The sequence below is a fragment of the Pongo abelii genome, chromosome 7, assembly GCF_028885655.2.
Source record: "Pongo abelii isolate AG06213 chromosome 7, NHGRI_mPonAbe1-v2.0_pri, whole genome shotgun sequence".
Taxonomy (NCBI): Eukaryota; Metazoa; Chordata; class Mammalia; order Primates; family Hominidae; genus Pongo; species Pongo abelii.
The window spans coordinates 76,215,714-76,231,369 of record NC_071992.2 but is presented as its reverse complement, the minus strand read 5'-3'; the positions used below and the strand labels follow the sequence as shown (position 1 = coordinate 76,231,369).

General features: G+C 41.2%; 1 protein-coding gene across 2 annotated transcripts in view; it reads right to left on the bottom strand.

Moving 5' to 3' along the window:
- The window catches only part of CLVS1 (clavesin 1), a 437,253-nt gene that overhangs the window by 251,251 nt on the left and 170,346 nt on the right, over positions 1 to 15,656 (bottom strand). For both annotated transcript variants that reach the window (XM_054560859.2, XM_054560860.2), the window contains one exon: positions 4,815 to 4,910. The gene's annotated coding sequence lies outside the window, so the exon portion shown is untranslated. The remainder of the gene's footprint in view (positions 1 to 4,814; positions 4,911 to 15,656) is intronic.

Here is a 15,656-nt window from a genome sequence, read left to right as displayed (position 1 = left end):
GACTTTCTAATAATTTTTTTATGGAGAGTATGATTTCTGTCCAAAGTGCAATTAAGAAATAAATCAGTAACAAAACCTTTTTATTAATCCCATATATTTGGGAATTAAGAAATATATTTAAATAACTTATGGATCAGAGAAGAAATAAAAAAGAAAATTTAAAAATATTTTGAACTAAAGGATTTAAAAAAAAAATACAATGCACTATACTGCACTGCCCCCTACTGTCTCCATCCTCTGGTCATCTCTGCATGAAAGCTGAAACAAGCAATTTGGTTCAACCTCAGCTGGGAATGTTTGCCCTGGGTGACAAATTTTTCACCACTCTGTGCATTCTATGAATGACCACAAAAGCATAACAAGTATTGATTTGGGGATACAAATAAATTTTGGTGAATTCAAAAATATGGAAGCCACAAATAATGAGAATCAGCTATATTAGAAAAGAAGATCTTAAAAATGTATGAGTAAAGTATCCATCTCAAAAAACTGAAGAAGAAACAGCAAATTAAACCCAAAGAAAACACAAGGAAGCTAACAGTGAAAGAGCAGATATTAATGAAGCAGATAAACCATACAGTAGACATAAATAGCTAATAATTGGTTTCTTAAAAGGCTAAAATAATTGATAACCCTTAGTGAGACTGCTTGACAGGGAGAAGCCTTAAATAATATCAAGAACAAAAAAAGAAACATCACTACAGATCCTACAGACATTAAAAAATCACCAGAATATAATATGAATACATTTATGCCAACAAATTTATCACCTTGGGTGAAACAGATAAATCAGAAAAACTAACAACAAGTTACTCATGTTTCTGGCTTTTTGTGAGGTCAGTCACAGTCATGGTGACAGTGACAGACAACTAAAGCCCCAATAGAAAAACCTGCATATTTTGGGCCGGAGAAACCAGATGGGGAGCCTGGGGCAACCAGGATGATCAAAGAATGAGTACGGACTCCGGTAAAAGACACTCTAGATGAATACCAGTCTGTATATAAATTCTGCCCAAGGCTCTGCCTGGCCCTTGAATCATGCGTGTGTGAATCAGCCTAAAAGAAACCTGATATATGTTAATACATTACACTATAGTAACCATCTTACTGTATATATGTATCTTACAACATCGTGTTAAATATGTACAATATTTTTTTAAAAAAAGAAGAGCAGTCTCATCTTAGATCTGAACCACCCATTGCTGGCATGAGAAAATTTGCCATATAATTCTATCCAAATTAATTTCCTGAATAAATTAAATGAATACTCTTCTGAGCAATATGACAGAACCCAGAACAGTAAGACAAAATGAAAAACAACATTCACAAGATCCAGATACAATTCAAAATTTCTCCACATAAGAAAAGCAAGGAAAATGAAGCCTATTGTTAAAGGAAAAGACAACAAATGATAACTCTGAGATGAACCAGACTAGTGTTATCAGTCTAAGGATTTTAATGCACCCATTATTACTATGATCAAAGAGGTCAATTTTAATATGTTCACAATGAAAGAGAGGAAAGGTCAGCAGAGAAATAGAAAATACATTTTATTTTGTTTTATTTTTATCTATTTATTTTTTTGAAGCATGGTCCTGCTCTGTTGCCCAGGCTGGAGTTCAAAGACACAATCACAGCTCACTGCAGCTCACTCAATGCCCCAGGCTCAAGCAATCCTCCTGCCTCAGCCAGAATGAGTATCTGGGACTACAGGCATGTGTCACCATGTCTGGTTAATTTTTTATTTTTTGTAGAAACGGGGTTTTGCCATGTTGCCCTGGCTGGTCTTGAACTTCTGGACTCAAGTGATCCTCCCGCCTCGGCCTTCCAGAGTGCTAGGATTACAAGCATCAGCCACCATGCCTGGCCTTAGAAAATATATTTTAAACATGGAAATTCTAAAAATAAAAAGGAGAATACCTGAAAATTTAAAATCCATGAGATATTCAAAGAGCAGGAAAGAGATGAAACAAGAATCAGAGAACATGAAGGTAAATGTACAGAAACAATTCAATCTGAAAATGAAGGAGAAAAAAGATTGGAAAAATACACAGAGACTCAGAAATATGTGGAGTAATTTTTAAAATCTACCATGAATAACTGAAGTCTCAAAATGAGAAGAGAGAAAGAATGGGGCCAGAAGAAATTTGAAGAAATAATAACTAAAAATATCTAAAATTTAATGAAAGATACAAATTTACAGATTCAAGAAGCTCAGCAAGCCTTAGACAGGATTATAGTTGAAGAAAACCATGCCTGATCATATCATAGCTAAACTGCTAAAATCTCAAGATGGGTAGAAAATCTTTAAAGAAGTCAGAACAAAAAAAAAGTATTACATACAGGGAAACAACAATTAAACAATGACTGCACGTTTAGAAAAAATAGATACCACAGAGACTGTAAAAATATGTTTAAAGTACTGGAGAAAAGAAACAACAACTGTGGAGCCAGAAATCTATATCCAGTGAAAATATCCTTCAGGAATGAAGGCCAACTAAATCAGACTAAAAGGAGTCACCACCAGCAGATGCACTACAAGAAATGTGAAAGAAATTTCTTCTGGAAGAACTGAAATAATTCACAAAGGAAACTCAGATCTTAGAAATAAAAGGACTCGGAAATGGTAAATATTTGCGTAATCATAAATATTGGTTTTCCTCTTTTGTATGATATACGCTCATTTTTAAGCAAAAATTTCAACACAGTCTTGCAAGGTTCCTAATGTATGTAGATGTACTACAAATGAAAATTATACCATAAAAAATGGTGGAGAGAGTGTAAATAAACCTGTAAGCCTACTTTTATCTTTGTATTTTGCATTTTTTTAATTTTTATACTTTTTACATGAAGTGGTACAATCTTTAACCCTAAGTGAACTGTGAAAAGTTAAGATTATATATTGGAATATATATTCTCCCCAAAGCAATCATTAAAAAAAGTTAGCAAACTGAATTCAACAGCATTTAGTAAAGATAATATATTATGACAAACTTGACTTATCTCAGAAATGCAAAGATGGTTGAAAATTTGAAAATCTAATTCATCTCATGAATTAAAAACATCAAATAATCACCTTAATTGTTGCAGAAAAAGCATTGGCTACAATTCAAATTCATTCATACTAATTCATAATAAACTATGAATTGAAGATGTCTTTAAATCTGATAAAGGATGTTGCTATAGACTAAATGTTTGTATACCTCCAAAATTCATATGGTAAATCCTGATGCCCAATGTGATGGTGACAGAAAGTGGGGCTTTTGCTAGGTGACTGCCATGTAAGGATGACTGTCTGTGAACAAGGAAGCAGCCCTCAAAAGACACCGAATCTGCCAGTGTCTTGATCTTAGACTTCCCAGCCTCCAGAACTGTGAGAAATAAATTTCTGTTTATGAGCCACCCAGTCTATGGTAGTTTGTTATAGCAGCTTGTATGGATGAAGATAGTTTGCTATTAAAAAAAAAAAAAAAAACCTACAGCAAACATCATTCATTTTAGAATTCTGAGAGTTTTACCCATGAGATCAAGGCCAAGGCAAAAAAGCCCACTATTGCCACTTCTGTATAATGTTGCACTGTAGATTTTAGCTGGTGCAGTAAGATGGGGGTGGGAGAATACAGGTGAAAAAAATAATAATAAAAGTGTTAGTATTTGCAGATAACATACTACAGTGCACACAAATCGAAAACAAACCAACACATTTACCATTGGAATCAATATGTGAAACTAGCAAAGTAGCCAATTAAGGTGAATGTAGGCACTGGGAGCACAATTGTGAATAAAATAGACAAAGATCTTGCCTTTACTGCAGCATAAATTTTTGTGGCTAAACAAATAGATATGTACAAATAAATCAGCGTGTTTCACATAGAAATTGTTTGACAAAATGGACTCAAAGTGATGTACAGAGAGTGACCAATTGCTCGGCAGGGGGCTATTGTGGAGTCACAGGAAGGAGGAAGCCCTGGGAAGTTCTGTGTGAAGGGAAGTCCAGGCACTGGCACTAGATGAAGCCCTAAGTCAGGAATGAACTCCTCCTGTTGAAGAAACAGGAAAATGGTCAATGAGAGTTGAGCACAGAGAGCACGGGGGAGAATGGAGGTGAGAGAAGAAAAGACCAGGTCTAGTGATGCATGCAGGGAGTTTGCTTTTATTCTAATGGTGGTGGGAAGTTGGGGAGAGGTTAAGCAGAAAAAAAGCAGCGCTATAACCTCTCCATTGTAATCTCATCTCTACTTCTCATTGTTTGTTGATCTTGTTTTCTTCTACTGAAAATGGATTTTCCCTATATGGTGGAAAGACTTGGCTACATTAAAAACAAATCCCAGTTGTATAAGAAGTGAGTTCGCCTAGTGGCTTACTGGGGAAAAGCACTGTGTTTGACGGAAGGGGTGTGAACTAAGTCTATGGCTCTGCAGCCTCCTGGGTTTGTACCCAGGGCATGGTACCCACCCCTCTGAGTCTCACGGCCTTTATTTTCCAAACAAGAAGATAACAAGGGTCTCAATCTCACAGGACTGATATACATGTCAAAAAATACATATTGCGTGAAAGCTTATCATAAAAACTGGCTCAGAGGAAGCACTTTCAAAAATGAGTTTTTGTATTGAAAAGATAATTACTTTTTGAGACAGGGTCTCCCTCTGTTGCCCAGGCTGGAGTGCAGTGGTGTAATCTTGGCTCACTTGCAGCCTCGACCTCTCAGCCTCAGGCAATCCTCCCACCCCAGCCTCCCAAGTAGCTGGGACTCCAGGCACAAGCCACCATGCCCAGCTAATTTTTAAATTTTTTTGTAGATACAGGGGTCTTACCACGTTGCCCAGGTGGGGTCTTGAATTCTTGGTCTCGAGAAATCCTCCCAGCTCGGCCTCCCAAAGTGCTAGGATTACAGGCGTGAGCCACCACACCTGGTTAAAAAAATAATATATTAAAAGACTAAAAAAAATACTTATAATAGAACATAATTGATCTCCAGATAAGGCGTGGCTTTCTAAGCACAGTAACAATAAAAGAAATCACAAAAGAAATATGCAGAAATTCTACATGTGATTCTACCAATGTTAAACAATGTCTCTGCAGGGCTGATATGTCCAGTTGCATAGGTTCTACGATGTACAACTGTATGGAGCAATAGTACATTTGTATAAAATGGTAACAAATAAAATTACAGAGGGGATTAAACAAATTAAACAAAGAAATTAAACAAAGCAGTTAATAGCATGCTATTTAAGGAGTTATTTAAAGAGGTATAGTTTTTTGTTTTGAAACAAAAATTAGATACGATTTTTCAACTGTCCAGGTGGCAAAGGTAAAATGCTGAAGTGGCAGAGATGGACACTCTTATATCTGCTGGGAGTGGTGGAGTGTGAATTGGTTTGCTTCTTCCTGAAAGAAACTTGGCAGAATGTATCAAGACCACTAACACATATGTATCTTTAAACAAGAGAATTTTCCTTCTCAGCATGTAGGAGTTTACTTTACAGAAATAGTCCTGGGTATGGACCAAGATTGATGTTTAAAGATATCCATTAGAGTGAAAAATTAGAAACTACCTCAATAGCTCCAATAGCAGATTGATTAAATAAATTATCTTCATTTGATGGAATCTTCTTAAAGAATATTTAATAGCATGAAAAATTGCACACAGTAAAATATTAAGTAAAGTATAAAAAAATTTTGTTCAAACCAAGAGTGGTATGATGCCAATTGGCAGAGTGTAATTGTTGGAAACAGAAAGAGCTTGCAAGTGTGGGTGGGCCCTCTACCTGTCACTTGAATTGAGAAGCAGAGAAAACCCATCCATCTGGAGAACAGAATGAAGCCGTTCGCCAAGGGAAGCAGAGCAGAGATTCCCTGGTTTACCAGCAGCTCAGGCCCAGAACAGCCATCCTCTTTGCTTCAGAAGTCGCACCACAGCCTTCTAATAACATATCTCTTTGTGGGGGGAAAAGAAAAGGAGGGAAGGAAGGCAGGAGGGGAGGAGAGGGACAGTCAGAAGAAAGAAAGGAAAACAGTGGAGGGTAGTAAGCGGGGGAAGGAAAGAGAGGGAAGGGGAGGCAAGGAAAAGGGAAGGAAGAGGAAAAATGGACAGAAGGAAGGCTAGAGGGAGGAAAGGAAGGAAGGGACAAAAACCGTAGCCAAAGGTCCTTTCTGAGTGTTAGAATTATAGGTAATTTTTGTTTCTCTTTTTAAAATATTTACAGCATAGTCTCAAATGATCTCATAGCTTCTTTATTTCTTAAATAAGAAAGCAGATCTTCTATAGGACCCCCTGCTGTGTCAGGAAGAGGTGTGGGACAGGGTAGGAGGAACCCTACAAATTAGACCTTCTTAGACCAAATCAGACTCTCAGACCAAACCAGTAATTAAACTGTCTCTTTAGCTAATTCAGCCTCTGCTTGGATGCCTCAGTATTGCAGAGTTCTGCTCTCTCCCAGGCTCCTCTCATGGGAGCACCTGGATGGATACAAAATTGTGGCTTACGTGACCCTAAGGCAGCAGAAAGCCTACCGCACATCCTCTGGGCTCCCTGTGTCTCTGAATCCCCGTGACTTTGGAGAGAACAAAAGGGCCCACCCTTTTTTGGTCTGACCATCTCCACATGTTGCAGATTCATAGGTAGGACACAGGCCTTTGCTTATCTGTGGGCCCTCCTCACACCTCTCCAGCCTCTGTAGCATCCCATCAAACCCCTGCCTTCTGGAGAGTCTGTTGTGCCATGACCTATCCCAAGGTCCTAGAATTTTTGTCAAACTTGAAGGATAATTCACTTTACCTCTCTAGACTGCAATATGCTCAGCTCTTAGGTTAGTAATTGAGGAAGTTTGGAGAAACAACCTCTGAGGTCCCTTTCAGCTCAGTGGCTTCAAGATTCTCAAAATAGAGAAGAACTTTTCTTCATGAACTTCCTCCTCTTATTTTTCCTCTTTTTCCAGTCTTGCTCTATCACCTTGGCTGGGGTGCAATGGTGCAATCATAGCTCACTGCCACCTCAAACTCCTGGGCTCATGGGATCCTCCTGCCTCAGCCTCCTGGGTAGCTGGGACTACAGGTATGTACCACCATGCCTGGCCTCCATTTTTTTTCTTCTCCTATTTTGCCCTTGCAGGCACGACCAACAACCTTCTTGAAATGGACTCTATCACAGTGGCCAGTGGCTTGCTACCTTGGCCAGCTATGCTGAAAATAGGAGTCATCCTGTGGTTTGACTTTAGTTCACTGGACTTCTCTTGGGTTGGATAACAAAGGTCCAGCTAATTTAAAAAATCCCCCTTTGTCTTACTGATCATCCTCCCCTGGTTATATTTCTCTTTGGGACTTCACATAAAGAATCAATCGATTTATCTTGAAGACAGGATTTAAGTGTTTCTGAGCCAGATTGTTCATGAAGCCATATTAATAACACAACTTTGTTCATTAATGAATTGCACTCTATTCTGCCATCCACCAGCATTGTAGGCAGTCAGAGGTGCAGGTGTTGGCTCTCTGACCTGTCTCATCCCAAGTGCGGCTCTTCCATTGGAGCTAATTCCCTGCACCAGCTCTGTGACCTGGGGAAGCGACTCAGCTCTCTTGACCACCATTTCCTCATTTGTAAAATGAGGTCGGTGAACTCCATGATCTCTACAGTCTTTTCCATTTAGAAACATGTAATCCTTCTTGTTTGTGTAAATGAAGCCCAGCTGAATCTAGGCCCTGGGGAGCTATTAAAGAGCCTAGCAGGTGTTGAGCACAGGGAGGAGAGACGGGATTTCACAAAAAGAAAAAGGCTGCCCACCCAGGAACAGTGCTGCTGCTGCTGCTGCATTTGTAAAATTTTACTCTCAACTCCAGAGCTCTGTTTTTGGTTAGACTTCTAGGTCCCAGAGGGACATCTGAGCAAGTGAGCAGCAGACTGTCTCAGAAATGTCGGCATGCCCCACTGCAGGCTTCATCTTGGAAGGAGTCCTTTTCAGGGCCTGCTGCTACTGGAAATTAACATCTAGCAGGTAGGTTTCACTCCGGACCCTATGATGTACGAGCTGAACACATTCATCTTTAATTGGTGCTGTCACCACATCTACTGCCTCTCTGAGCCACTGTGTAAATATCGGTCTCATACCCTTTGTGGCTCTCATTCACCCCTTCTCTGGCTTCAGGTGTTGTGCCCATGTCTCATGCCCTTAGCCAATGTACTGTTCTTTCTCTACCCTTGGCCCTGGCAGTGCCTTGCCTCATTTTAGCATCAAATCAGCACAGCCAAGATGAATGGAAGGAAGCTCACCTGGGAATCTATGGCACAGCCAACTCATTACTGGCAGACTTTGCTTTCTCACCAAGGGTGGAAAGCAGTCCAGGAGGGTAACAAAGGATCCTCACAGAGATAGCAACTCTCAACAGATTGGACCCCAGCCTCCAATTTTGTGGTCTGAAACCTAACAGCCCAGTAGTGTCGGGTCATCTGACCATGTGCCAGATGATACATTGCTCTTGTCCACAGGGCTCCCAGGTTGGAGATGGGGACTAATAACACAGAAGTAAAGTCTCAAATGATCTTGGCCCTAATGATCTCTATCTCTAGCAACAAGAAGTGGCTTGTACATTCTGTCTTAACCTCAGAACAGAGGGTGTGCTGGGGAACAAGGCATTCATATATTAACTTTCCACTCAAATCACCTGATGTTTGTGAGTTCCAGCCTCCTTACATATGCAGACTTCCTTCCTTGATATATCAGGCAAGGAAAAGGATTGTGTACAGACAAACAGAAAACTCTCCTTTCCCCTACTAGTCTCTACTTTCTAGACAATCTTGCCTTCAAAATGTTTAATTGTTTTAGTTGAAAGACATGTTCAGAAGCCTTAAGAAAATGAAGTGGCAAGTTGGGCTAAATTTGAATAAAACAAAAAACTATTCTACAAAATGTGACCTCTCAAGTTCCATTTTCTTAAGCTTTAATTGTAGTTATTTGTAGTTATTGATAACAGCACAGTACTAGGTAAGTGCATCTGTGATTTGAAATTCTTGCCTCCTGAAACCACTTTTTTTAAAGCATTTCCATGTAGCTCACTGGAGTCCTCTGCAATTTGCCAGAGCATTGCAATGGAATCACCCTCAGGCATGGGTACTTTCTCTGGTCAATTTTGGGACAATCACAGCTCCTCAGGCAGCTGGGACAGTTTCGTGTTCTGCGCACATGCTTGTGTTTTGACCTTTGAAGTCTTTACTTCACAATCTAACCAGCAATTGCTTAAAGGAAAGCGGAGTCATTGAGATGCTGTCTCCACAAATTCTGTTAGTGCCTTCAGCTATGCCCAGTTCCCTAGACTGCCTATTTAAGTGGCTACTAGGTTCATCTGTGAGCTGCAATTAGACCAGTCAGAAAAAGCATCACTCATCTCACTTTGTTTGGGATGACAATGTTCATTCCGAAGTTGCCTAGGACTGTATATCGCATACAAAGAAGACAGCCTGCTCCATAGAGATGCAGGGTAGAAGCTAACCATAGCAGCCATTCTGTCCACTCTATTTTTTTTAAAGACCTAACTATGAAAAACAGCAAAATTACACCAGTTATGCTGAGGGCTGTGAGCTCTGAGCATCCCCATTATTCTGCGGAGATCCATATCTGCTAGGCTGGGAAAGACTCAGTGCCACATAAAGGATAGTGGTTAACGTCAACACCAGTGGCTGGGAACTGAACCTGGGCTCTGTCATTGTCCACCCGTGTGATCTTGGGCAAGTTATGCACACACCTAAGCTTCAGGTTTCTCATATGAAAACTGGATAATCCAATTCCCTCGTCTCCTAGGGTGGACCTGAGGATGCAACAGGATAGCGTGTAGAAAGCCCAGAAAGTCTCAATGTGTGCCTCATCTTGATTGGATCTCCCTGGCTCATTGTGACTGGATATACGAACTTCTAGTTGCCCTCAATGTGAGAAAAAGGACATGTCTTTCTGTGCTGTGTACCCTGAACTTCCGTCACAGAATCTGGCATATAAAAAGCACTCCGGAAATGTAAGCTATTGTGATTCATGAGAAATGTATCAAGGGGATACAGGCTCCTGTGCCATGCTGACACAGCAGAACAAGTGACGTCAGGCACTGGTCGAACCAGGCTGTTTCTCTCGCCAGAATACACATGCACACAGTCCAGCCAAGCCAAGGACAGGATCCAGTTCACCTTCATTCTCTACCCCCTGGCCAGAGCAGACTTCTGCCCCTGGGCTGGTAACCCCTAACGCTGGTGGTCTGTGGTGGGCCTCCAGGATTTACCAGAAAGCTGGCCCGCCTACCCTCCTACCCTTGCCACTGCCGCCTCAGCCCCTCCCATCATCCCTTCCCAAGTAGGGCAGGGAAAGAAGAAAAGAGTATCACTTCCTCCAGGGCAAAGACTCACCATCCAATCATTTCCTCTCTCTTTGAGGGACTACTCACCAAAAGAAAGGGAGAGAGAGCGAGTCTCCAAGAAAACCAAGCCAAACACTGGATGTGCGGAGACAAGAGGCTGGGTTCCCATTCCCTGGGATGAGGTCAGCCTGGGGCAGCCTCATCCAGCCCACTTGCTGATTCACCCACCGGGCAGAGAATGGAGTGTGTGGCAACCCCCAGCCCGTGCAGCAAGGATGTACGCTTGTCTCCTTGGGCTCCACGGACACTGTGCCTGTCACAGGCCCTTTTCCCAGCCAGGAGGGCAGGCTGCCAGGAGAGGAGACCTGGCAGTGAGAAGCCAGGGGGCACCCAGCCCGGAGACATGGCTCTGGAGGCAGAATGGGAAGGAGTCTGGTTCTAAGAGTAGGGAATTAAGCCAGAAGCAGTTTGAAATCTTAAACTAGACCTGACTGACGTGGACTTTTTTTTTCTTTTTCTTTTTCTTTCTTTCCGTTTTTTTTTTTTTTTTTTTTTGATACAGAGTCTGTCTTTTAAGTAACCAAATGTTACAAAAAGCTACGGGTTCTTTCTGAGACTTCACTATGGCAAGAGAAAGGAGAAAGAGTTGATAGAGAATGGCTGACAACAATGGTGAAGAGAAACATAAATCCATTCCCTGTTCGTACCTCACCGAATATCATACACTGAAATAACAATTATCCTCCAATTCCGAGGTCCTAACAAGGCAAGGGTGTTCAGAATGTGTTGACGCCCTGAAAATTCTCATTTACCTAGTGGAACACAAAATTACAAACTCTTGCTTAACTTGTCTGGTAGATAAACATTTATTTCCTAATACTTCTCAATTATTACTGAGGGAGAAGGATGGGTACAATTTCCTCTTAAGTGATTTCCTTTTGAAGGTTCAAACTGTCAAATGTTCATATGCCTGTTAAGGTGTTTGTCATTTGATTAATAAATAATGAGTTTTTGAAAAGTATTAACACAATTACTATCTTCTTCAGATATGCTTAAAAAACATATTTTACCCTCTACTAAATTTTATATGGTTATATGGTTTTTATGTATTTTTTTATTTTCCAGAGATTCTAGGAAACAGATGAAAAGTGAAGAAAATTCCAAACATCAATGAGGAGTTAAAGAGATGATCAAATGTGGTTAATTTTAATGCAAAATGTTGAGATAAAGCATAAGTAATACTGTTGCCCTTTGTCCAACTAGTCCCACCTTTCCTAGGGCAGATAGAATGACATTGTCAGACAATTGCCAAGGTAACTGCATGATGCTGGGTCAAAAAGTCCAAGACAGAGGATATTCAAATATGGAAATTGAGGGTGTGGAAGTCGTTCAGTAAGTTTCTAGATTTATGAATATCCATATATTAAGAAGACTACGGAGTATTTTATGGCAGCCTCTTTCTCACACCACCACATGCAGATCTGATCAGTTTCTATTTAGTAAAATATTTTATAGAGATGAATCTCTCAAAGGAAGGAAACTAGTTTGGAGATTTGGGGAGTTACATAAGATTTTATTTTAAGCCTGGTTTCTTATTCAAAAAGATCCACAAACTTTCCATACTCACAAAAGTCCCAAATGTGGCCTCCCAAATGAGGAACAGACCTCTTGCATTTAGCTAACTGGAGGTCTCCAGTGCAAATTGTACCTTAACACTATCCTAAAACTTTCCTCGGCCGGGCGCGGTGGCTCACGCCTGTAATCCCAGCACTTTGGGAGGCTGAGGCAGGCGGATCACGAGGTCAGGAGATCGAGACCATCCTGGCTAACACGGTGAAACCCCGTCTCTACTAAAAGTATACAAAAAATTAGCTGGGCATTGCTACAGGTGCCTGTAGTCCCAGCTACTTGGGAGGCTGAGGCAGGAGAATGGCGTGAACCCGGGAGGTGGAGCTTGCAGTGAGCCGAGATCACACCACTACACTCCAGCCTGGGCAACAGAGCGAGACTCCGTCTCACAAAAAAAAAAAAAAAAAACTTAGGGCTCCTTCTCTGGCTGCTCCTTGGAGCACTAGGATCTAAGCATCCAATGTTACTTCAGCAAAATACATGCATAGAGGGCACTGTGCCCACCTCCCCAGCATCCACCGTTGCCCCCCACTCCTGCATTGTGTAGCATGGGTAAGGTTCCACTGAAAGTGATCCCAACTTCCTTGCTAGGGATGGGTCCCTACTGGTCTACACCAAACTTCAGCCTATGCTGGCGTTACCCAGATAATTTATTCAGGCAATTTCCTGTCCTCCCCCATTCCCAGTTTCAGATTCTGTTGTCTGGGACAGGACCTGAGGATTCGTATTTCCAGCAAGTTTCCAGGTGATCCTGTTTCTACTGGGATTTCTGTTATTTGTCATCCATAATACCTTAAATAATACAATAGGTGAATTCCAAAAATGTTCTGTTATACTCAGGAGGTGAAACTCTCCTTGTGCCAGGAAGGTGGGTGGGAGGAAGGGACAACGGGAATGGATTTGCTTTAGAGCAGTGGGTCTCAACCTTGACTGCACATCAGAATCACCTAGAGATCTTTTAAAAAATACAGAGACCTACCCCAACACTCAGAAAATTCTAGTTTCATAGATTCATTCAACTGAAATTCTATTACAACTCCCCACATGATTCTAATGGGTATCCAGAGCTGAAAATCACTGCTCTGTAAAATAAGAGATGTTTCCTAATATTAGAGTGTGTGTGTGTGTGTGTGTGTGTGTGTGTGCAAGCACAGGTGCCTGTATGCATGGGTTTTGCAGGAAGAGACTGGAGGTGGTTAACCTGAACTTTTGCGGTTTTTATAATGGCAGCAGACTCTGTCATGGGTATTGGCCTGGCTGGCTCATGGATTCAAACAGTTTTTAGGAAAGCCAGCCTCCCTGAGTCGTGCATCCCCAAATAGACAACATTGTCCAGTTTTGCATACTACTATAAACAAATATTTGTGTGCCTCTAAGATACACATGTTGAAACCTAATCCCCAAGGTAATGGTATTAGGAGGTGGGGCTCTGGGAGGTGATTAGGTCGTAAGGGCAGAACCCTTATGAATAGGATTAGTACTCTCTTAAAGTAGACCCCAGATAGCCCCCTTGCCCTCTCCACTATGTGAGCATACATCAAAAAGGTGACATTTATGAACCAGTAAGCAGGCCCTCCTCAGACACCAAATCTGCCAGTGTCTTGATTGGACTTCCCAGCATTTGAAACTGTGAGAAATAAATTTCTGTTGTTTGTAAGCCACCTAGTTTATGGTATTTTTGTTATAGCAGCCCAAATAGAATAAGACACACGCTAAGCCAAGGGGCTAATCCTGCTCAGCTCAAGTAGGAAGCTTGAGTGATGAGCAGAAAAGGGGGAAGTAAAGAAAAAACAGCAAATTATAAAGTACACAATTAAGGTTAATTTAAATAAAAGCAATATTTGCCTTACACATAAGATCAATACACTTTAGACTTGAATAATTATAGCTAAAAAGATAATTTTGTGCTCCAGGCACAATACTTATTGCCATTTTTAGTGCTTATGTCTATTACCTAATTAATTTCTCTTAATAAGCTTCAAAAATATGCTACTTTTATCATTAACATTTTATAGATGAGATCACTGAAGTTCAGAGAGGTTAGTCATGGGCCCAATATCTCACAGCCAAGAATGGGAGAGCTAGGATCTAGAACTGGGCAGTCCAGGGTCTGTGAGATCAACCACTGTGCTACATCCTGTCCCTCTGTTCGTATTAACATTTAAGATTATTGGCCCTCACAAAGAAAAGTAGAAACAGGCTACAAGGTGGTCTCCTTCGGGGTTCAGCAAAACAGCCTTGAAGAACTTATCTGTGACCACTCCCCTCAACCTTAGTTTATTCCTCCCTCTCACTTATCTTCCCTTTTAGTCTAACACTCCTTCCCCGACCCTGAGGCCCCCTCACCATAGTGTAAGGATCATTGGTAACAGAGAGCTTCTCAGATCTTAGAGAGAAGGGTCCCTTTCAGATAGCTCAGCATTTTTCTCCTAGCTGATGTGAACGTCAAATAAGAGGACTCTAGGTGAAGGCTATTAGAAATGTGCCTGGCTCAGCTGGGAGCGGTGGCTCAGGCCTGTAATCCCACTCTTTGGGAGGCCAAGGTGGGCAGATCACTTGAGGTCAGGAGTTTGAGACCAGCCTGGTCAACATGGCGAAAACTTGTCTCTACCAAAATACAAAAATTAACCAGGCATGGTGGCAGACACCTGTAATCCCAGCTACTTGGAAGACCGAGGCAGGAAAATCGCTTCAACCCAGGAGGCAGAGGTTGCAGTGAGCCAAGATTGCGCCACTGCACCCAGCCTGGGTGACAGAGCAAGACTCTGTCTCAGAAGAAATAAACATGCCTGGCACAAGGTGAATGCCCCATGACTCAGGCGTTTCTTGAATCCAGGGCTTTTCTTCAAGAATGAGAGAACACTCCCTCTGCCAGTGTGGTGAAGTGTCATGCATGGGGCTTTTGTTTCAGACTCACAGTGGCTTAAATCCCACCTTCTGCCTTCACCAAGCTACTTTGTCATTCCGAGCCTCCAATTTGCTGTCTAGAAAGTGGGGCTAACAAAAGGATTCAGGAATTAGTCATGAGGAATGAATGGGAACACAGGTAAAGCATTTGGCATGAGGCAAGTGGTCAGTAAGGGCCAGGGACATTGTTTTGAATGTAAATCTCACAAGAGGAGGAACACTGCTTTGTTCTCTATTTCCATTGACAGTGCCTGGCATAGAAGAGGTACTCAATAAAGATTTTTGAAAGAATTAATGAGTGAGTAGATGAGACAAACCACTTAGCTGTTGAGCTTTAACTTACTCATTGAAATTCAGGGAAACTTGACCTAAATAGACATTTCTCAAGACAGTCAAATGGCCAATAGGTAAATGAAAAGTGCTCAACATCATCAATCATCAAAAAAGATGTAAGGTAAGTGTTGGGAGGATGTGGGATGTGGAGAAAAGGGCGACTTTGCACACTGTTGGTGGAAATGTAAATTACTATAGCTATTATGGAAAACAGCATGGTGGTTCCTTTAAAAATAGAACTACCACATGACTCAGCAATCCCACTGCTGGATATATATATATCCGAAAGAAATAAAATCAGTATGTTGAAGAAATGTCTGCACTCTCATGCTATTGTTGCATTATTCACAATAGCCAAGATAAGGACTCAAACTGAGTGTCTGCCAATGAATAAATGCATTAAAAATGTGGTACATGTACACAGTGGAATACTATTCAGCCTTAAAAAAGGAAAT